Source organism: Anolis sagrei, chromosome 1 (assembly GCF_037176765.1).
Source record: "Anolis sagrei isolate rAnoSag1 chromosome 1, rAnoSag1.mat, whole genome shotgun sequence".
Taxonomy (NCBI): domain Eukaryota; kingdom Metazoa; phylum Chordata; class Lepidosauria; order Squamata; family Dactyloidae; genus Anolis; species Anolis sagrei.
The window spans coordinates 144,055,846-144,078,134 of record NC_090021.1 but is presented as its reverse complement, the minus strand read 5'-3'; the positions used below and the strand labels follow the sequence as shown (position 1 = coordinate 144,078,134).

The 22,289-nt window shown below is 40.5% G+C and overlaps 1 protein-coding gene across 3 annotated transcripts in view; it reads left to right on the top strand.

The window, feature by feature from the left end:
- The first annotated feature begins 14,495 nt into the window (after window positions 1-14,495).
- BTBD3 (BTB domain containing 3) overlaps window positions 14,496-22,289 on the top strand; it is a 38,805-nt gene continuing 31,011 nt past the window's right edge. Inside the window, exon 1 of one of the 3 annotated variants that reach the window (XM_060785955.2) lies at window positions 14,496-14,639. The gene's annotated coding sequence lies outside the window, so the exon portion shown is untranslated. Of the gene's footprint in view, window positions 14,640-14,826; window positions 15,057-21,665; window positions 21,728-22,289 lie in introns of those variants that run through there. The other 2 variants (XM_060785965.2, XM_067469085.1) reach the window with 2 other exon arrangements.

Sequence of the window (22,289 nt, the reverse complement as noted above, 5' to 3'; positions counted from 1 at the left end):
TGGATTGACAAAACAGATGTGTACTGATACTTGTCCCTGAGTAGAGTTTTTGTAGGTTATGGTCACTGTGAGTTTGCTTGTGCCTCTGCCACTAAGCAGTGTGCATAATTAAATAGTCCATGCTTCAATAAAGTTGAGGATTTTGTTGTGCATATTAGATATTATCTGGTCCATGTAATTTAATCATATTTTATCCTAAGCATTTTGTTGTTGTTATTGTTGCAAATATAATAATTCTGTTCTGGCCATGAAGCAACCCAAACTGCTATGTTGCTTGCCCTTCTATTTATTTATTTAGAACATGTTTCACCCACCCTTCTCAACCCCTAGGGCAGTGTTTCTCAACCTGGGGGTCGGGACCCCTGGAGGGGTCGCAAGGGGGTGTCAGAGGGGTCACCAAAGACCAGCAGAAAACACAGTATTGTCTGTTGGTCATGTGGGTTTCTGTGTGGGAAGTTTGGACCAATTCTATCATTGGTGGGGTTCAGAATGTTCTTTGATTGTGGGTGAACTATAAATCTCAGCAACTACAACTCCCATATGTCAAGGTCTGTTTTCCTCAAACTCCACCAGTGTTCACATTTGGGAATACTGAGTATTCATGCCAAGATTGGTTCATCATTGTTTGAGTTCACAGTGCTCTCTGGATGTAGGTGAACTACAACTCCAAAACTCAAGGTCAGTGCCAACCAAACACTTCCAGTGTCTTCTGTGTGCCAAGTTTGGTTCAATTCAATTGTTGGTGGAGTTCAGAATGCTCTTTGATTGTAGGTGAACTATAAATCCCAACAACTGCAACTCCCAAATGACAAAATCAATCCCCCCTCAACCCCATCAGTACTCAAATATTTGTATTTGTGCCAAATTTAGTCCAGCAAATGAAAATATATCCTGCATATCAGGTATTTACATTACGATAAATAATAGAAGTAAACTTACAGTTATGAAGTAGCAAGAAAATAATCTTATGGCTTGGGGGTCACCACAACATGAGGAACTGTATTAAGGGGTCGAGGCATTCAGAAGGTTGAGAACTCATGGTGTCTTCCAATTGGCAACAATTCGATGCCGCATCATAAAATACAAAACAGCAATAATAACAGTTAAAAACATAAACATTAAGACATAAAAATTAAAACAGTATACTTACAGTCCATTGAGCTAGTACCAGTCTGGTGGCTATTTATCTAGCCATATACTATTGAGTACTCTGCTTAACTTGTCCAAATCCTCTTCCAAGCCATAGTCAATCATTATCTATTGTCCTTTAACCTAATTGCCCGAAGGCCTGGTCCCTCATCCATGTTTTTACCTTCTTTTGAAAGGTGAGGAGGGTTGATGATGACCTAATTTCCCCGGGAAGTGAATTCCACTGGCAGGGGGCCACCACTGAGAAGGCCTCCCCAGAAGATCTTAAACTCCAAGGTGGGACGTAGAAGGAGATGCGTTTGGACAGGTACGCTGGACCGGAGCCGTATAGGATTTTATAGGTCAAAACCAGCACTTGATGTTGCTTGCATCTATTTTCCACAGATCTCATATATTCAAGTTAAGAAATATTATGTGGTACACAGAAAAAGGGAAACAGGTTTTTGTAAATATTTAAGCACAGTTTGTTATTTGGCCTTCTTATATTAATGGAGTTGCAAATTGAACAATCCCACTCCAGACCTCCAGGCTCTGGTCAAGTATATTCTTCCTCATCCCATCCTTCAGTCCCTGTTCTCCAAACCTGAACTATACCAATGTGTTGTGTTTAACTGAGTATTAGTTTAAATTTGACTGGCTTTTAGATTGAAAAGATTGTTTTTGAAAGCTGCACCTATTTACAAGTTAAAATTAAGAACAGCTTTTGAAGCAACGATTGCTGGTCAATACTATTCTGCTCTCTTCAAATTTTGGAGGTACTAAGTCACACCAAGGGAATTGCACATTAATAACCCCTAAGTTTTAATTTCCACTATGTCTCGTTTATGAACAAAATTAAAAGCTCTCCTTTTTTCTGGAGGGGCTTCCATTTTTAATTAGAAGTTTCTGCTATGGTAATTGCTACATTTGCACAATCCCTTTAATTCATACTAATGATGGCCAGATGGTCAGCGCTCTTTAGATTACTCTGCTCAGAGAGAAAAATAAAACCCTTTCCTTGTCAGCTGTTTTCCTTCATCGGCACCATGGCCACTTCCTAGAGAACCATCATATTTAGAATTCAGAGAGCTGGGCTTTCTGCATACAAGTTCCTACTCCCTGTTCCTATTTGCATGCAGGATTGTAATAAAATGCTCTCATTAACCATGGTAGCATATGCTTAGCTCTGCATCCAAATACAGTGGGGGAAGGAGGCAATAATATCTTTAGATTAAAAGAAGACACATAGCCAAGAGGAGCAAAGGCCTTTCATTTTTCTCCCTTCACTTTTTCCGGGTCTTTTCCTTTCCTATCTCATTCCCATTGGCATCTCATACACTGTCTGCTCCTTGATGAACTTTTTAATGAGCAATCTATGCCTGTAATATAATGTAGACTCTCTGACAGAAGTATGCAGCGGGCACAGATAATGCGAGCCACAGGGAGAGGTGGGTAATACAGCATCATCATCATCATTTGTAATAGGACTGTGCAAAAAGTCATTTGTGCACTGTATGCCGGATCTATTTTGTATGATCCATACATTGACGCAGTATTAGGAAACATAGGTGGCACCCATGCCAAAAGCTTAAGAATGGAATCTCTCACTCAGTACATTTGCATAAGTTGCATAAATGTCATAACTCTCTCTATGAAGCAGTTTTAATTTCCAGAGCAAGCAAACTGTACTGGGAGGTGAAGCCAAATATGGTTTGCCTCTCAGCCTATCAGGGCTGGGGCGGGGAGGAGGCAGAGGCACAGCCATTCCTCTTTAAGGAACACCATGAGGCTGCCTCCATTGTGACCTGGGAGAAGAGAGCGAGCAAGGGTGCCCAGCAGCAGGCTAGGCTAAGGTAGTGTTGGGGCTGAGCAGCAAGATGCTGGAGATTCTGCCTCAGAGGATGAGGGAATTATGGATATTTCACTGTATCTGATGTGGCTGAAAAACAGACAGAAATACAGGCCGTAGATCAGAGAGATGGGCCGGCAGCTGTAGAAGAGATATAGGATGTTTGGGATTCCATTTCTCTTGAGAATTAGCCTTCTCAGCCTTCAGAAGACGGGGAGTTACCCCACAATATGAGATTAGGTCTCCGCTTGGAGAGAGCAAATGAAAGGTTAATTAGAAGGTGAGAAAGACTTCGCAAGAAGCAGTCCTTGAAGTCCAGATGCCATAGGGATGACCTCAGACCCGTAGCCAGGATTTTGTTTCAGGGGGAGCTGAGTTTGATTCGGGGGGGGGGGGGGCTGAGTCTGAGTGAAAGAGGGTCTACCCTAGCAAACCTTTTGTATTGTTACCCCAATACCCCATGCATATGGGATATATTGAGTATGGTGATCAGATCATGATATGAATAAACATGCACCAGTAAGGCCTTCTCCAGACCACCATGAGAATTTCGGGGTGGGGGGGGGCTGAAGCCCCCCCCCCCCCCCAGCTACATGCCTGGATGACCTCATGACTGTTTGGTCAGGTTTGAGGTTAAATTAAGTGATTTTCCCTGGGCTCTCCAGAGTAGACGTTATTTTAAAATCAAGTTCATGTTCAGCTTTCAAGTTTGCCTTTGTTCCTGAATGAGTTTTGTCTTGGAAAAGTTCATGTTCTCATGTTTATGGATTTGCACAATTGCATAACAAAAAGTAACAAAAATGTTGTTACATCTTAATAGTTACGATATGGACTCCTTATGATATTTTAGAAACACTTTAGAAATGATCTGCCCCTCACCCAATTTAATAATGAGTATTGAAACATTTTTTCGTTGATTGCACACAATTTATAACCCTCTTGTGTTGTCTTAGTCATTCTCATTGCCATCAAATCATTGCTAGGTTTTCCAGGTGAAATAAGGAACAGGGTTCCTGTACTTTTAATAGTACAGTAATGTAGAAGGGGGGAAGGATGTCAGCAAGTGTTGCTGCTCATTAAAAGTACAGTAACCCTGACCTCTATTTTACTTGGGGGGGGGGGGGGGGATAATAGTTTTACTTTTTTTAATTGTTAGTGATAGCAAGCATTCTCACCACCACTCCAATGGATGTTAGAAATGAACTGAACTGGGGAATACGGGCTTGCAGTTCAGCCTGAAATGTGGGTTAGAGGAACACCTTGCTTCCAACCACGGGCCTTTTTAATAGAATCTTTGCTTTGAAGATAAAAGACACAACTAGATGAATAAATGATTATGGCTGCTCTGTCATGTCTACTTTGTCCTTCAATTTTAAAATTCCACCCCCTGTAAATTGAGAGCTTTGCAAAGAAATATGACTTGGGGATTGTGGTATCGTTCACCTTAGCAAAAATGTAAAAGCTACACAGTCTAGCCTATGCAGCACCTTTTGCCAGATTCCCCATGCTATGTTTCATGTTATTTGAAACTCCATCATAAAAAGTTATGAACAAACACTGAGATACTAATGAAGTGGTTTCTCCAGTGGCAGCAATTCTTTGAGATTTTTTTTGCATCAATCCCAGTTGCATTTTGGAAGGGACATGGATGAGAACAGAAGCATTTGGAAAAGCCGGGGGGGGGGGGAGTTGCATGGTTTTTGTTTCAAATAATCAGAATAATTCGAAAATAGCACCATTGTTTTACAATTGGAGTTTGGATGCTACAAAGTTGAGGTCTGGGGGCACATGTGACCCAAAGCCCATAATTTCCACACCCAATATTTAGCATATAATTAGGCCTACATTGCACATCATCCTCTGAATGCATAATTGATGTTCGAGATCTGTAGGCTTTGGCTGTTTATGAAGATTAGTGTGTCAACTAGTGCTGTTGGCTAAATTGTGATACTGCATTACTGTGATGTATATGTATAGCTCGCCTTCCAGAGGTGGACTACGTGCAACTACATGTTTATCTTTACTCAGATAAATAACATTTTGCTGTGCTCTCATTGGATATAATTTTTTTTCTTGGCATGTACAGTATGACTCTAGTGTCTATGAGGAATACATTGCTGAACTTTGTATGGATGGCCCTGAATTTGGCTTTCCTAGCTTTTCATTTCCTTGGTTAGGGAGAATGGGTGAAAAGAAAGTCCTAGACTCTGGGCAAATTTTAGCAAAAGATGAAAATACAAACACAGAAGATATTTGTAGCTTTGAACTATTTTCTGTCTCCATTTCATGACCATTATTAATGACAATTTCCCTGTCCTTTCTACTTAAACAGAAACACCAACAAACACAAAGGATTAATCTATGGACAGCTATCAGGCTGAAGGTGAAGAGCATACCACTTATCCATGAATCCTTGAGAGTAATAAGTAGAAGATCAAATAAGATAGGGGGATGTTGACCCTTTGCAATCTACTTTTAGCTTCCAGAGTTACACAGCTGAACTGCTGCTATGGGTTTAAAAATATTATTTGATATATCAATTTGTCTGATCTATATAACAATTGTCTTTCCTGGTATTTCTTAATAATACAACTTTTCTAGAAAGAATAAGACAAAATCCAACTTGGATAGTCCTGAATAAAGCCATTGTGATTTGTTAAATGACATTTCAAAATTAACATGCAGTTATGGTATTGTAAGTTATGATAAATCTGCTATTATTAACACTTTGCCCTTTCTTATTGCCAGTTTAATTTCATTCAAAGTTTAATGCTCTGCTCCTCGATTGTGCCTTGGGGGTTTGGAGCATAATGGAATAATCATTTTCCTTTCTAATTTTCTCTTTAAAATGCCAAGCACCTATTTTGCCTCTAAAGTTCAGGGCTCTCTGGCTTAGTTCTCATATAGAGGATAAACTTACGACTAGAAAATATCATTTCAGGGGCAAATGAGGACTCACCATTCTTACAAGGCTTTGTGTTCGTATGGAGAAGGAGAAGTTACAAGGCAGCAATCCATTGTGAGGTCACACATGGAATAAATACATCTTCAGGTCTATTACTTCAATGACAAACATGTCTCCATTTACTAAATGGAATCTTTCTCTTTGGACCAGGGCCACCAAAACGTCGGCTCACATTTAAGTTCACCAAGCAAAGTACAAGTCCAACCTTGAGGTTACCAGTGCATGCACTACCATCTTCAGGTCCTCCAAATCTAGGAAGAGACAGAGCTGGCTTAGCAGCCAAAGCTGGTAGTAAGGTCTCCTGAGCGTTGTATCTACCTTGGCTGGCATTGGAGATATGTACTCAGGAGCACTCCCAAGGTGTGAACACAGTCTTTCGGGAGAGTGTAACCCCATCCAGTACTTGTTGACATGCCTCCACCCCCAGATTTGGACCCTTGATGGCAAGTACCTCTGTTTTGTTTGGATTCAGTTTCAATTTATTCTTCATCATCCAGCCCATTACCTCTTCCAATTATTTATTCAGAGGAGACATGCTATCCTCAGCTAAGGCTGTTTTTGAAGACATGGATGTCATCAGCATACTGGGTGTTTTCAGCATACTGATAACACTCTGCCCTGTGCCTACATATGATCTCTCCCAGTGGATTCATGTAAATATTTGGGTGTCATCGGCATACTGATAACACTCTGCCCCATGCCTACAGATGATCTTTCCCAATGGATTTATGTAAATATTACAGAGCATTGGGGATAGAATGGCACCTTGTGAGATATCACATTACAGTTCCTTTTCTGAGGAGCAGTTATCCCCAAGTGGCACCACCTGGAACCCACCTGAGAGGTACGACTGGAACCATTGCAGCACAGTACTCCAGTACCCAGCCCCTCCAGGCATTCCTGAAGGATACCATGGTTGATGGTATCAAAGCCTGCTGAGAGGTCTAGAAGCACCAACAGGGACACACTCCATCTGTCAGTGCTGAGATGGAGACAATTCACTAAGGTGACCATAGCAGTCTCTACTCTATATCCTGCTCTGAAGCTGGTTTGAAATGGGTCAAGAACTGCCTGGAGTTGACAGGCAATTGCCTTCACAGTCACCTTGACCAAAAAAGGAAATTTAGAGACTGCTCTGTAATTATTAAGATTCGGGGGATGCATATACATACACACACACTTGACTGGAGTTATGCTTTAAAAATGTACCTGTTCTGACTTACATACAAATTCAACTTAAGAACAAGCTTACAGAACCTATCTTGTTCATAGCTTGGGGACTGCCTGAACTTGGAACTCTTGTACAAAGACTTCAGAATTAGAATTTAGTTCAATTTGGGTTCTATCCAGTGCTTGAGGGAAATGCTCCACATTTAGGGGAACAACTTCTAGAACCCAGTGACCATGATTGCCTGGACTGCATAGAAGTAACTTTTCTAAGTGTTGATTATATCTAGGTACTGTCAAATTACAACTAGAATAATATCTCTCAATTTTATATGAATGTCTGTTGAGGTTTTGTGAAGAATACCTTACTAGTATGGTCTTCTAAACAAGCTCAAGAGAGAGTGAAGCACCCATGGTGCATGTTGGATTTACTCATGTAGTTTATTCTCCTCCTCAGGGAGGAAGGCAGGATATAAATAAATTAAATAATAATAATAATAATAATAATAATAATAATAATCAGAAATTGCCCATCTCTCCTGTCCTGAAGTTTACAGATTAAATTATGCAATCAGATGGAAATTCTTGAGCCATTATAACTACAAGCAAATATAAAAACATCTGTCACTTTCGTTTGTTTTAATACAATTATTTTTGGTTCTTTTCATGTAGTCATTTATAAAGATGCTAAGTAGTTCAGTTTCGGTTAGGAAGCTCTGGCATACATCTGCTGATATTCCCAAACCATTCAATACTTTAGACTTTTAAAACAACAAAGTATTTAATGCTCCACCCTCTCTTGCCTAAGGATATTAGTTGTCTGGCTGATACGGTGGGGTTATAACTAGAAGGGGTTGTTACCAAAGGGGTCATCCATTTGGGTGAGCTGTTTTAGGGGTGAACAAGTGGGGGCAAATTTATCTGTTTGGGAGCCTTGGTTTGTTGAGAGACTTCAAGATTATTTGACTTGTATTAGGTTCGCCAGCAAAAGAAAAAAATGTGTTATCTAGAGATTGTGGGAGGTGGAGCAGCCAAGGAAGCACCATCTGAACAACTATGGGTAGATACAGAGTAGGGGAGACAGCACTGTCACCACAGGAGAGGGTGTTGGTTCCTTTAAATTGTTCCTCACCTCTGGCTAGTCTCAGAAAATCCCCCCTGGGTTACAAATACTGCTGAAAGCTAAAAGAAAAAAAAAAACATTGGTTTGCTGAGAGACTTCAACAACCATGCAGAGGAAGTTCTGTTAGAAACAATCTAGAAATCCATGTCCTCTTGGAATGACAATGGCAGAAGACTCAGCCAAACAGGCTGCTGGTAGTGGCAGCACCGAAGTTTTTCTTCTTTACCACATTGCACATTCATACTTGTCCTACTGAGCCCTTTCAAGTTGTAAAGGGTTTTTTATGTGGGGTCCAACAAGAACAACATTGGATAACTTTGCAGCAAACTTTGCAGATAAAGTTGCCTGGAGCACCTATAATCGAGATGACATAGTTGGCCCCAGTAATCTTGGCTACTGTTTGTCCCATGTTATTGGATAAGTTTCAATCTGTGCAACCTGAGGTTGAAGGAATTTCAAATGCATCCAGTAGGAGGGCCTTATCTAAACATATTAAGAACGGCATTTCCAGCTTTTCGGCATAAATCCTGGGATGTCAAGTAAGTTGCTGAGAATGAAGTATTCTAGATATTGCAGAAGCTATTCAGTTTTGAACCGTTGTGAGAGAAATTTGAAAGTGAAACTGATGAAATTGTACAAGTTAATAATAATTCAAAAACTTTGGCAACGTGCCCAAATTTATCCTGGAAAATTCACTAGACATACTAGAAATACTAAATCAGTGGAATGTTTAACATATGAGATGTAGTTGCAGGTAATCAACCTAAACAAACAGTGTGGTGATTTATTACAGCACTAATTAGTAGGTTTGGAAGCAAGAAATCAGCTGATGGAACCATACAGATTGTTTGATGCATAGCTTCATATGTTCTCAATTTATAGCCTCTCAGGAACTGTACAAACTGCTATATGCTTATTTTTGTGCATGCACACACACACACACACAAAATATGCTGTGGAGATCTTTGTGGAAATGGGAATACATGTATTGAACTTTGAAAAAGAAAACATGAAAATGCCAGATGAGGTGAATGAAGAAGATGAAATGAGAAAGACCAGAAAGAAGTGAGACAGAAACTTGTACTTTATGTGTTACAGTGGCTAACTTCATGCCATCCTACCATTTAGATCACAACATCCTTGTAGTGTATACTAAGAAATGTATCACATGAAGCTGCTATTCTACGGCAGTCACACAAACAGCAACAGTGGATCCATACCAGAATGAGCATCCTCACTATTGCTCCATAATGCTGATTTGCCAATCCATGGTCCTGTGTGCATACTTCCGCATACCGTCACAACCCCACCTTCCTGCAGTTCTGCCAGAAAAAGAAGAAGAAGCAACAGCAGCAGCAATTAGAGAATTATAGCAATGGTTAACAAAAAACAAAACAAAATTACTCTAATTTTTAAAAATGCTTTGGAATAGCAGAATAGGAGAATTGGAGAGAAGGAGAACCCTGTCCCTTGACATCACGTCAGTTCCATTGTGCCAAAACAGAAGCAGAATGGCCCCACAATTATAGGTAATTGATGGGAGCATAGTACGATAGTTATTGATGGTTTTTGCCCATCAGTAGTCGTAGATTTATCTTTTGACTTCTGTAAGTCATCAGTTAATGTTTGTGCATTCACCTATTTTATGTCTAATGCTTGGTAAAGTGAAAGACAATAAGAAAAGAGGAAGACCGGACCACAAGTGGTTTGACAATCAAGTAAGCCGTATCTGAACAGGTCCCTTGATGACTAAAGGGGCCTTGAAGGTGCCTCATTCACAGGACTGCTATAAATTGAAGACAACATGATGGTAAATAATAAGAACGCATTTGAAAATTTTCTGTAAATATTTATCCTTGAGTATTTAAACTGTTAATCATAAGATTCTATCAAATAGGTGTGTGGATTATGAGATGATCTAGCTGCAAGTGAACTTGAACCTAGACTCAATTTTGAGGTTAAAACAGAAGAGTAGTCAGATTACATTTACGGTAGTTTAAAAAGCGGGCACAAGTGACCAATAGCATTTGCATCATGCTAAATAGATGCACAACGACCTATAAGCTGCATATTGGATTCCAACCGAAAGTAGCTAGCTATTGCTGCTCCTGAGTTTCCTTATGCCATCAGAGGGCCGTCCAATTAAGTCAAATAAATCAGGATGTAACCATTTGCACTACTTTTAACTCCATTTCTTTTGTATGGGTGTATTCCCTTGTCATTGCCTCAATTTCCACAACTTTTTGCTCCTTAGAATTCTTTCATTTTGTTCTGAGCAGTGCATTTTATGAAGTTTTTGCATACTTTACCCCACAGCTCAGATTTTGAGCCCCATTTCAAACTGAACATGTGTTCAGGGGCTTGCAAATATTTCTGTAGTGTAGGGACAGTCGACAACTACTGCTACCTGTAGTCATTCACCTAATAAAGAATGAAATACTGATTAGAAATTGAAGGCAAAAGGGAAACCATCAAAATGAGGGAATAAACTACATGCTGTGCTTTGATTCACAACCAATCCCAAGAAATGCTTTGACTATTACATATCTAAGGAAATATCCCTCTCTCCCTACTGTGCAGAGACAGCCTTATTTTAAAGTATTATCGAGGTACTGCTGTATCCAGTCCTTTGTCCTGTCTACATTTTGCCATAGTATCATCATAAGGGTTTAGCACTTTGGGTTGTTGTAGGTTTTTTCGGGCTATATGGCCATGGTCTAGAGACATTCTCTCCTGACGTTTCGCCTGCATCTATGGCAAGCATCCTCAGAGGTAGTGAGGTAGTGAGGTTTACCATTGTCCCACTATATCTTTACAGAAATTTGAATGAAAAATCATAATAATTGCAGGTACCTGGATAGAAACAGGAGACCACACAGGGATTGCAACACATCTGAAGATAGTTATGAAAGGGTTGGACATGACCACATCTAGCATCACAGTCCATTTTAATGGGTCTTTTGAAAGCTTTTGAGGTTACAGAATGTGAAGACGAATATAGGGAGAAGACTTTGCAAGAATGTTTGGTTTTGTTCAAAACTTCACGAACCTATACATACAGAAAAAATAGCAACATTATTTGTATGCGTGTGCAAGATGGCTATTTTTCATTTTGAATCACAGAAATCATACACATACAAGTGGAAATTCCTTGATTTTTTGTCAATGTAAATTCAGTTTCTAAGATTCTTTGGTATCTTGTCCTGCAGTCAACCCTCTTTCATCTCACAAAACTTATCAAAACACGATCCAATATTGTTGTTGTGTGCTTTCAAGTCATTTCCAACATATGGTTACCCTTTGGCAATCCTGTCACAGGGTTTTCTGAGGCAGGGAGTGTGTGACTTGCTCTTGTTCCCATTGAATTGAACCTTGGTCTCCAACGTCATAGTTCAACACACAAACCACTTACTGCTGGCTCTAAATTTAACAGTAGGTTATTTGAATTTAAATGTCAGATTAGTTCCATGTGTATTTTACCACGTAATTAGAAACTTGTCTGACAAAATGATCATCTTCTATTAAAAACAAGGACTCCTACTATGATTTCTGCATTTAAAATGATGTTTTAACCTTCAATCAAGAAAAATTAGTGGTTATCTCAAGTTAAGCAAGCAGTTTAAATTCATTTCAAACAATGACTGTTTTGTTCGCTCCACAAGCCTCAATTAAACCCTCATTTTCACTCTTTAACTCAAAACATGTACTCTTCTGGAAATGATCCTTAATAGCTATATATGTGTGCAAATGTGTGTATAGTTTCCACTGTTTCTGCTTCAAGTGATCTCATTCTAGATAAAGATAAAAGATAATCCAGAAAAGGGTGCTGATTAGCCATAGTGCATATGATAGTGCAAAAACTACACACTAATATGGCATACCTACTAATGATAAGTGACTGGCAACTGTAATTTAAATTAATTAAGAGGGCCATTCATTCTAAAAACAAATGGTTCTCAAAATGAATCCATGGATAAATCAGTTGCCATGTGCTTCAACATACATCACCAGCAGCATGTTTTAATTTCCCTTGTGTTTAGACAGAGTCTTAAATATCTCTAAATGTTTTCTTGGGAGAGGGGAGAAAATTTGGGAGTCCAATTCTTATTACAAGAAAAGGTCATTTTTCTCATACTCGTTTTGCAGTAGGTATTTATGCACATTTACTTGCAATGCAATCCTACATATGTTTACTGGAAAGTATGTCTCTTTATATTCCATGGGGCTGACCCTGAGATGAGATTTTACTTCCTTACATATCTATCTCTATTTTAGAGATACAATAGAAATACAATAAAAAGCTTAAAAGTAAACATACAATAATTCAAATAGAAATACAATAAAAAAGCTTAAAAGTAAACATACAATAATTCAAATAGAAATACAAAAAAGAGCTTAAACATAAACATTGAATCCCAACCAAAGTGGGCTGATAGATTATATGGAAGCATGGATTATTTTTATTATTATTATTATTATTCTTTATTTGAACAGTCATATGACCATTTCAAAATAGAACATGAGAAAAAAAAAGGCAAAAAGGTGACAACAGCAGCTGACCTTCTATTTAAAAGTCAGAATCTTATTTTCCTGGTTCTTCTTTCAGGAAATGTGCTCTTTTCTTAATAGCTTTCAGAATAAAAAGGCTTACTCTGATGATGCTGGATCTTTCCTGCCCTTGCAAGAGGGATGTCAGAATATCATTTCTGTTGGGGGACCTACAGTTGGATAATATTGGATGTAAATATCTGTCTCGCAGTTCAGTGTATGCTGGACAGTCAATTAAAAAATGTTCAATGTCTTCCACTGTTTGTTCTCCCCAGACGCAGAATCTCTCACTTCTTGGGATGTTACAGTAGCACCTGGTTTGCACCATACTACCGAGTTGTTCAAACCTAGCCTTAGTATATATTCTTCTTAAGGGTAGAGGAAGTGGAATAGTTAGGTAGTGCTCTAAATGAATATTCCTTTTGTGGGAAGCTAAAAACCTTGTGGCTGAAGACCTACCTATGCTCTCTAGTTCCAGCTGTGCATAGACATCCCTAATGCGCCGCTTGAGCACTTGCCCTGCCCTCCGGACCCAAAACACCCAGAAATTGCAAAGGCAGACCGAATCCAGCCAGCTCATTATTCAGAGCTGCCATCCACGATGGCAGCATGGATTATATGGCAGCATGGATTTAAGATAACCCAGTTCAAAGCAGATATTGTGGACAGGGCCGTAGCCAGAAAAAAAATTCGGGAGGGGGTGAAAATTTCGGGGGGGGGGGTGTTGAAACCTGCCTCCTAGCTCACGTTGAAGCCAAGAGCATAGCAAGGAGCAGAGCAGCCTTCAATAGCCTGCAGCTCTGCCCCTGTCAACCACCTCCACCAAGTCTGGCCTCCTTAATGAGAGCATTCAACACACACACACAACTTGGTTGCTTCACTACATCGGCTATTTCTGCAAGTAATGACAGTGTGAATAAATTGTCAATATTTGCCTGAGATAGTGCTTACAGTTCTGGAGGGACTCTTAATTTTTTGCATCTCATAGACTTAGCATGGAGATTTGGTTAACCAGTTAAAATTCATGAGTAAACCAGGTTTTTTTAAAAAAATCTGAAACATTTCGGAGGGGGTGGTGTTTGAACACCCCTCCCCTCCCCCCGCTACAGGCCTGATCTAACCAATAATATCAGGGCAGAAAATTCCACATTATCTGCTTTGAACTCGGTTATGAGTTCACAACTTAGATAAAGTGGGATTCTGGGACACAGGGCTGCCCTGAGGCCCCTTCCACACAGCTGTATAAAATCCAAATTGAACTGGATTATATGGCAGCATAGATTTAGAATAACTCAGTTCAAAGTAGGTATTGTGGATGACCTGCCTCGATATTCTGGGTTATATGTCTGTGGGGAAGGGCCCTGAGTCCACATTGCCATATAACCCAGTTCAAAGCAGAAAATGTAAGACTTGATTCAGCTGTGTGGAAGGGGCGCCAGTGTTTCCCCACACTCGGCTTTTCCAGGTCTTTGGACTCCAGCTCCCAGAATTCCCTGCCTACAGCAAAGGTAGCTGAGGCTTCTGGGAGTTGAAGTCCAGAAAGATTGACGAACTCGCTGACGGGACCAGCATGTCAAGCCACGCAATTCTCTTCATAAGAGAGAATCCTCTCATAATGGAAAAAGGTGGGGTGGGGGGCGACGCTCATTATAAACGTGGATGGAGAGGCCTCTTTTGGGAAGACTTTCCTCCCTCCCTGCTTGGCTTTCCCAGGCGGTGACGGGAGCGGGCACGTGCCGAAGGCGGGCGCGCTCCCGCGGCCCAGCCCAGCCCTCCCGTCCCGTCCCTTCCCCCTCGAGCCTAAGGGGGGGAAAAGAGGAGGAGGAGGAGGAAGAGGACGGCGCGAGGCGGCCGCGAGGGTAAGGTGCTAGAGGCGCGCGCGCTCTCGCTCGGGCGTTCCTTCCGTCCTTCCTTCCTGCCTCCCTTGGCGCGCGCTTCCCCCTCTCGCGCAGCTCCCTCCAGAGGGCGAGGGGCTGCTTGGCCTCCTCAAAGTGGCAACGTCGTCGTCGGCGGCGGCGGCGGGGGGAGGGGCGTGGAAAGAGAGGCCCCAAAAGGCTCGGAGGCAGCTCATCCCTATCTGTTCGGCTTTGAACCCAGCACCCCCGTGGCTGCCAACACTCGTGGATGCTCGAGTCCCATTGTATGTGCAATGGCGGGGCAAAAATGGCGCCCCTTCGAGAAAAAAGCACATTTCGGGGAACTTTTAAGGAGAATATTTTGCAATCGTGGACGGTGGGAGCCACGAGGAGGACAACTACATAGCACTACCTAACAGAGTATGAAACATGTTTCTATTCCTGGTTTGAAGGTGTTCTTTCTTTTTTCATTGTGTGGCCCTTACTTTGAAAGTACTTGTTAACACTCCATAAACTTTATTTTTGGTGCCACAAACTAGGGCCCCTTCCACACAGCTGAATAAAATCCCACATTATCTGCTTTTGAACTGGAATATATGGCTCTGTGGGCTCAGGGCCCTTCCACACAGCTCTCTATCCCAGAATATCTGCTTTGAAGTGGGTTATCGGAGTCCAAATGGCCCCAGATAACCAAGGGCCCTTCCACACAGCCCTGTATCCCAGAATATCAAGGCAGAAAACCCCACAATATCTGCTTTGAACTGGGGTCCCTTCCATACAGCTGAACAAAATCCCACATTATCTGCTTTGAACTGGAATATATGGCAGCGTGGACTTGGGGCCCTTCCTGACAGGCCTTAAATCCCAGAATATCTGCATTGAACTGGGTTATCTGAGTCCACCACACTCAGATTATGTGGGATTTTCTGCCATGATATTCTGACATTGTGACTAAAAGCCTACAGGAAATGCACTCAGTGTAAAGGACATCATGAGTGTCATGTGTTTCCAATGGGAAGAGATAAAATGTGCATTGCACTAAATGGGTCTTTAGGTTATAAATGGTAAGATCTGAAAATGAAAAAAAAAGACAGTTTGTAAGTAATCTTGGGTCCCTTCCATACAGCTGAACAAAATCCCACATTATCTGCTTTGAACTGGAATATATGGCAGCGTGGACTCAGATAACCCAGTTCAAAGCAGGTATTCTGGGATAGAGAGCTGTGTTGAAGGGCCCTGAGCCCTTCCTGACAGGCCTTATATCCCAGAATATCTGCATTGAACTGGGTTATCTGAGTCCACCACACTCAGATAATGTGGGATTTTCTGCCATGATATTCTGGGATATAGGGCTATATCCAAGGATCTGATCCCAGGTTTTCTGTTTATCCCAGATTATCTGGCAGTGCGGACTCATGTAATCCAGTTTAAAGCAGAAAACCTGGTATCGGATCCAGAGATATAGGGCCTATCTGAAAGGGCCCTCAGATAACCCGGTTCATAGCAGATATTGTGAGATTATTATTTTTTTGCCTTGATATTCTGGGTTATATGTCTGTGTGGAAAGGGCCCTAAATTGAATTGGTTGGCGCTTGTATGAAAAACTGTAACAATATTTGCTGCAGGATTTCCCACACAAAGTTTTTTCAGGTTAATAAGTTTTTATGATAGACCCAATGAGGAAATAACACTCCTAACCCAGAGAATTGTGTTATGTCACCTTGTCATGCCCAGTATTAAAAAATTTTAATTACTACATTTGGCCCTTCCATAAATTCTTAATGCATCGTGATGTTATTGTTATTGTTTATTGCTTTGTTTATGAGTTTTTATTGTCTGTATTGCTGTGTTGTTTTATTGATGTAATTGGGCTCGGCCTCTTGTAAGCCGCACCGAGTCCTCCGGGAGATGGTAGCGGGGTATAAATAAAGGATTATTATTATTATTATTATTATTATTATTATTATTATATAGTGTAGTCACTGGTTTCACTGGTGTGTTTACCAAACTAGAGGACAATCTCAAGAGAGGGTGGGTGCTTCCACACAGCCATGTAACTCAGAATACCAAGGCAGATAATCCACAAGATCTGCATTGAACTGGGTTATCTGAGTACACATTGCCATATATTCCAGTTCAATGTGGATTTTACATAGCTGTGTGGAAGGGGCCGGTGACACCTTCTTTCTAAGCTATTTTCCCAATGGAGGGTTTAGCATGGTGACTGTCGTTTCCACAGGGCTTTGTTTTGTGCACCCTCGGGTTTCATTGATGTCTTTGTTGATGGTGTCCAGCCATCTTTCCTTTGGTCTTTGGCCACGTAGTTGCTGTCCTGCAATCTCCAAATGTAGTGCTGCTTGTGTTACTGATGTCGGTCCTCTTCTCATGACATAGCCGTTTTCTTGCTGATTGCTTTGATTCCTGGTCTTCGATGGATGTCATCATTTGGTACATGGTTGAGAAGTATCAAGCCAAGTGTCCATCTCAACATTTCCATTGTGTTAAGGGCTTGTTCATTTTTCTTTGTTTCTGGCCAGCACTTTGGGCAAACAGCTGTAATGTAGATCTTGGCCTTGAGTTGTTCAGGAATTTTTGAGTCACACAGAATGCCACAATTTCAACCAGGCTGCATTTATTCGTGACCGTACATCTGACACTAGGTATTTAAACTGGGTGGCCTTCTTCGGTGCTTGTCCATTAATTTAAATTGTTTTTTCCAGTTTGAAGGCCACATTCCAGATACTCTGTTTTGGGTTTGTTCAGTTGAAGTTCGTTTTCACTGAGTCTATCCATGTTACATAGTCTTCTGATATTTCATGTGACCGTAGTGCTCTCCAGATGAGGGACCCTGGGGACCCTGATCAAACGCCTTTTCGAGATCAAGGAATGCAAAATGCAGTCATTTCTCGGTGTTTTTCCATGAGTAACTGGAAACTCATATGAGATGCTCATTGAAAGACTATAGCAAAATGTGCTGTAGAACTTCTGGCAAAAACAAAGTTTTTGGAAGTTAATAAATGTCATATTTTTTGATACAGTGTATTACAAAATGGCATTTATAACTGATGAGTAAAAATTGTGTTACATAGTGTAGTCACTGTTTTCATTGGTGTGTGTTTATCAAAGTAGGGGACAATATTAGAGAGAATGACACCAATATGATATGACTTTAAAATTTCTGTACATGATGTTTCAGTTGCTATTTTTCAAATAAATAATTCTTATGGTTAGAAAATTATTCACAAATCCCAGTTGATGCGTACTGTGCACTCAGTAAAGTTAAAAACGGAAGTGGTATTTGCAAAACACTTCTATCACTAGGATTCGCTGAGGTTTGGTTCCAGGGCCCCTGCAGCCACCAAGTCCCTTTATTTGCAGTGGCATAGTAAAAAGGGTTCCAGGGCCAAAACAAGGCCTACTTTTTGCATTTTTATTTTTAATAGTTCCAAGCCATGAGTGGTGGGATCTGTGGATGCAGAATCCGTGGGTACAGAGGGCCAGCTGTAAAAGGCTCAAACTAATTTATTTATAAATGTATTCTAGTTAAATATGTCATCATGACTGAATTACAATGTTGCTTTGAATCACATGGTTTCATTTGTATGACATGAGATTAGATACTGTTGTTGCTGCTGGTTCTTCAAATTTTGTCCAGTTTTATGGTGTTTTACCTACAGTGTTGTGGTATGGGAGGTCCATGGGGTGATACCATGAGTTACCGCACTGGGTTATACCAGACGAGTACTGCCACTGTGTGTATTGCTGCACTTTCTCTAATCCACTGACCAAACACAACTTTCCCCTTTTGAGGAAGAATTTTTGCTCTACTCTCTCATTCCTCAACCCCAAGAAGATAAACATTATCTGTTTCTCCCTTGCCTCACCCCAATATTTAAAATATACCACTGAAAATGTGGGCCCTTTCTCTTTGCAGTGTGGTAGCAATATCCCCTCCTCTTCCTGATGAAAAGGGGGCAAGGTAACTGTACCAAGAGCTAACTCTGCTTATTCGTCTCCCTCTTTGTGGATATTGGGGGGGGGGGGATTCAGGTTTGTCATCTATACAGAAATAGGACACCCTACAATCCTGATCCACCCTTTCATGCAGCCCTGTTGCTTGTACAGAAATACAAGCAAATGGGCATCCCTGGGTGAGTAAGGAAGTGGTGGAAAGGGTCAGGTGCTGCTCTTAACCTCTCACTTGCCTTGTTTTTCGATTATGCCTGGGATATTGGGCTTTGGACATAGATATCCCAACAGTTTTCTTTCCACAATTACCATTCGAGTCTCAAACTGCTTCCGGGATTTCCTGTCTGATTATCTGCACAGCAAAATCACTTTCTTCAATATCAGTCTGAAACTGCATTAAATACTCAGTGTAGGTGGGGTCTGAGTAAGCTTTACAGGCAATTACAATTAGCAGCCTCTGACACTATGTAGAGGAGGTTGCAAGAAGCTCATTTTCCTCTTCTTCTGGACTGAGGAGGACTGAGTTTTCACAAACTTTACAGAAACCTAACCCCCATCAAGAAATGAGAAGTTGCAGGAGCTTCTTTTTGAAACAGCCTCACCTCCACACTTTCAGGATCAAGATCTGGAGGTAGCAGCATTTGCCTCCTTTTGTCCCCGGGGAATGAGTAAAAAGATGGAGAGTCATTTTGAAGAGATTGTTGCCTCTGAGCTTGTGGCGTGCTCTCTTCCACCTGAAAATGACCTTAAATGGCAAGGCTATTTAATTACTCTTGCCTATCTGTAGTAGTTGTGACTTGACATCAGCTGCAGCAGTTTAGGCCTAGTTTTCCCAGAGGCGGTTAGTCTGGCTTTTTTGGGGGGGGGGGGGAGGGAGAGGAGGGGGAGTATAATCTTTGTACGCTAATTCAGGCTGTATGTGGGATGCGTATGACTGAATGCTCCACCCTATAAATACTTCTTCAAAGAAACCCAGTTGCCAGGGAGGGGGTTTTAAACTTTCTTTTTCCCCTGGCATGTTGCTTCCCAATGTATAAGAATCTTTTTGGATAGAGAACTATCTATTGTGTGCCCCCTATTTGTAATGTGTATTCATTTCCTCCCTTCTTTTCCCTTGCAAATTTATTTTTTTAATCTGTCAAGAATTTAATTGGTGGGGTCAAAGGAGAAAATAAAAATAAACCTAACCCCAACTATTTTTGATGATCCCCAGGTGGATAGCTGTCACTCTGTGTCGCAGTTCCTTCCCATCTATTACCATCTGTTGCTCTTGTTCTGACTCCCCCACACTCCTCTGTGTTTCTCTTCTGTTACTCCCCTCAACACAAATAGATGTTTTCCTTCCTTTCCCTTTCAATAACATGATATCATTATGCTAAGTTAAAATTCTGCCAAGTTGCAAGTTGGCATCCTCAGGCTAGTTGGGACAGAAATTTTATTTGGACTGTTTTGTGTTATTAGAAGACCATTTTAAATGGAGATGGTTTTTTTCTGCTTGAATATTTGGGGGGGGGGAGTGTTAATCTTCAATTAAAATATATTGTTCCACACAATATTATGTACTTCCCCCTCTCTGGGACTAGCATAACGTAAGAATGAAGAAGACATTGTAATAATAATAATAATAATATGAAGAAGAAGAAGAAGAAGAATTAAGGAGTCTTCATTGTTTATTTGGAACAATTGTGTGTTTGTGTGGGTGTGTCAGGAGCAAGTCGCTTCTGGTGTGAGAGAATTGGCTGTCTGCAAGGACATTGCCCAGGGGATGCCCAGATGTTTTACTATCCTGTGGGAGGCTTCTTTCATGTCCCCGCATGGGAAGCTTGTGATGACAGACTCGGCTCCCCCGATTCGAACCGCTGATCTTTAGGTCAGCAATCCTGCTGTCACAAGGGTTTAACCCTTGTCACTGGGACCTCCTAATTTTGGGGTAAGGTATAGGACTTGAAGGTTGGTAAAGAAAGTCCCATTGCACTAGCAAATGACTGCTATGATGGTGTTGTATTTAGGACTTCATTTCTATCTCTTAAGTGCCGAGAACAGCACTTATTTTATTTGCCAACTCAATTGCCAAATGACACTTTTATTCACCAGATAACAGGGCAATTTCCAAAATTAAGATCCTGTTCAAAATGGAAATCTGAGGCCCCTTCTACACTGCTCTATATCCCAGGATATGCTCATCCCAGATTATATGGCAGTGGAGATTGATAAAATCCAGTTCAAAGCAGATAATCTGGAATCAGATCCTGGGATATGGGATAGTGTAAATCCAGCCTAATTCAGTTGTTAGCACAGTAGCCAAAGCCAATCTGACAAAATGAAAATCCAAAAGCAATTTGCTAAACTTATTTCAACAGAGTAGCCTGTGGAACGAGTTGTAGTAATGTCTGGGATCCCCATGGTACTTTAAAAAACAATGCATTTATTACACTATAAAGGCTAGAGCCCACTTCATGAAAAATATGTTACTCCATAACCATAAATATCTGGATTTGGATTATTTGAGAGTAGGTAGAATATATAATGTGTCATAACTTAAATAAAATGATCATGAAGAGGATCTCTGTAAAGGTGTAGTTTTGCTCTGTGATTCTGAAGACCAGAGTTAAAATCTCCCTTCAGCCATGGAAACCCCCTGGGTGACCTTGGGCAAGTTACAGACCTTTAGCCTCAGAGAAAAGCAAACCCCTTCTGAACAAACCTTGCCAAGAAAATCCTGTAATAGGGCCCCATAAGTTGGACACAATTTGAATGGCGCACAAGAACTAAAATAACAGCATGGGTACACATCAAATATAATGTATCTAGCAAATTGAATTATTTTTCATTTGGAAGTGAGTATTAAACATCCAGTGTAAAATGATTTCCTGATATTTATTTGCCTTGTATTCAGTTCTGCATTGGTAGTAGAAAGCAGTAGCTCAAATGTGTTAGCACCCTCCTGTTACCTTTTTAAATATGTCTCCACTTACCGTTATGACTATAGGATGAGGGAGGATTGTTAAATAGGTCAGGTGTTCTTTTTTTAGCATTAAACATAACACACTGCTAAATATGCATGCATATGAGGGAGTATACGTACAGTCAAAAATAACTGCAGTGGAGCCCAGAAAAAGGAGGTACGTTTTGAAGTATCGATAGAATTTAAGAGTAGATTGTGATTGTGTAATATTCTTTTAAGTTGAAAAAGCTGAGACAATCTTCCAAAAGAACTGTTCAGTTTGAGATGTTTCAAAACATTTTCTCATGAAAAAATGTTCCCTTTTGATTCTTGTTGTAGTTGATGATGATGGCTTACTTAAATAAATAAAATACACAAAATTCAATACATATGGGCAAAATAAACGTAAAATTCTCTATAAATAAATATAAATTATTTTAATTGAATGTTATTGAATTAGGTTCTACTTATTAGAAATGAATAAATGTAATGAGTGAATAGTAGTGAATAGTGATGAATAAAATCTCTGTATTCATACTTTATCATATTTATGACTGACATTGTGTTCAGTATTTTAAACATTGTAAACTGGACCTAGGGCATTGTAATGTTTTGTATCCTCATTTTTGACCCCATGTAGCAACCAATAGGTCCTCCAAAATCCATTTTAGAAGCCAGACAGCTCCACCAACATAGAGATTTCTGGGGAGCTATGGAGCAGGATGGTGAATAAATAAAGT